The 1,278-nt window shown below is 41.3% G+C and overlaps 1 non-coding gene across 1 annotated transcript; it reads right to left on the bottom strand.

Moving 5' to 3' along the window:
* Positions 1-959: 959 nt before the first annotated feature.
* Positions 960-1,032, bottom strand: TRNAV-AAC. The gene has a single exon. It is a non-coding gene; the product is annotated as a tRNA-Val (tRNA).
* Between the last annotated feature and the right edge of the window lie 246 nt (positions 1,033-1,278).

A 1,278-nucleotide genomic window follows, 5' to 3' on the forward strand; every position in this document is an offset into this window, starting at 1 on the left:
GAATGTTAGAAGGCTGTACTAATAGTTCCAACTTTTTACTCTCTCTCTCTCTCTCTCTCTCTCTCTCTCTCTCTCTCTCTCTTTCTCTCTCTCTCTTTCTCTCTCTCTCTTTCTCTCTCTTTCCAATTCTCTTTTACCTTTTCTTTCTCCCAGTCTCCCCCACTCTCTCTCACCTCATCTCTCTTTCAAATTGGTCTTACAATATTGACCCGAATGATGGTCAAAAAGTATTGCCCTTCACTGCTTTATACTGAGACGTTAACTCCGTATTTGAAAGCTTTTTAGGGAATGTTAGAAGATTGTACTGGTAGTTCCAACTTTTTACTCTTTCTCTCTCTGTCTCTCTCTCTCTCTCTCTCTCTCTCTCTCTCTCTCTCTCTCTCTTTCTGTTCCCCTTCTCTGTTTCTTCTCTCTCTCTATTTCTGTCTCTCAATCTCTCTCTTTCTCCGTCTCTCTCGTCTCTTTCTGTCAGCCTTGAACTCTCCTAACCTCACTCCAAACAAAAACAAAACAAAACAAAAGCAAAAACAAAAACAAAACAAAAAATCCGACGCCTCTGTTGCAGCGTTGATGTGCTGAAGTGAATCTCTTCTTTTTCCCCTCAAACTTAAAGTTACCGCAAGCATCTCCCCACACATACGTCACATACGTGAAATTTCAGACTGAGTTAATGGGTTTGTCATGGTCAAAAGACTTATAATCTTGAATACCATAACTACGTTCACGGAGTTACGCACTGAGTGGCATCTGGGAAGCCATTATACTATCAAAGTTTTAAGAAAATATAGGAAATGAAGTTTTACTGTGCGCTAAGTCTCAAAATAACAAAACATTTTGTTCACGGCTAATTACGTTAGAGTAAAGCCACATTCAATTATCATGGACGCAGTCTCATATTGTCAGTATTAGGAACCTGCCTCCTGATCTTTCTCGTAATGAAATAAAAACAAAAATCCTCAAGGTTCTGGCGAGGTTCGAACTCGCGACCTTCTGCGTGTTTAGAAGACGTGATAACCACTACACCACAGAACCCGATGAAAGTTAGGTGTGTGTTTTACAACATATAGCCCCCCTTCCCCCCAAAAGGGTGGTCCTCTCTGGTATATCAAACTCTGACAGATAGGCGTCATGGCCCTGACAGCAAGATCGAGCCTGCCTCCTAAATTTAGTCGTTGGAGTGTAAAAACCACCGCTCTATTATAAATTGTACTGACGTTACTCTCGCTGGGAACCAAAAATCCTTCTGTTAATGCTGCACAGTTCCAGATGAACAGCGTT

The sequence above is a fragment of the Aplysia californica genome, unplaced genomic scaffold (assembly GCF_000002075.1).
Source record: "Aplysia californica isolate F4 #8 unplaced genomic scaffold, AplCal3.0 scaffold00151, whole genome shotgun sequence".
In the NCBI taxonomy this organism is placed as follows: Eukaryota; Metazoa; Mollusca; class Gastropoda; order Aplysiida; family Aplysiidae; genus Aplysia; species Aplysia californica.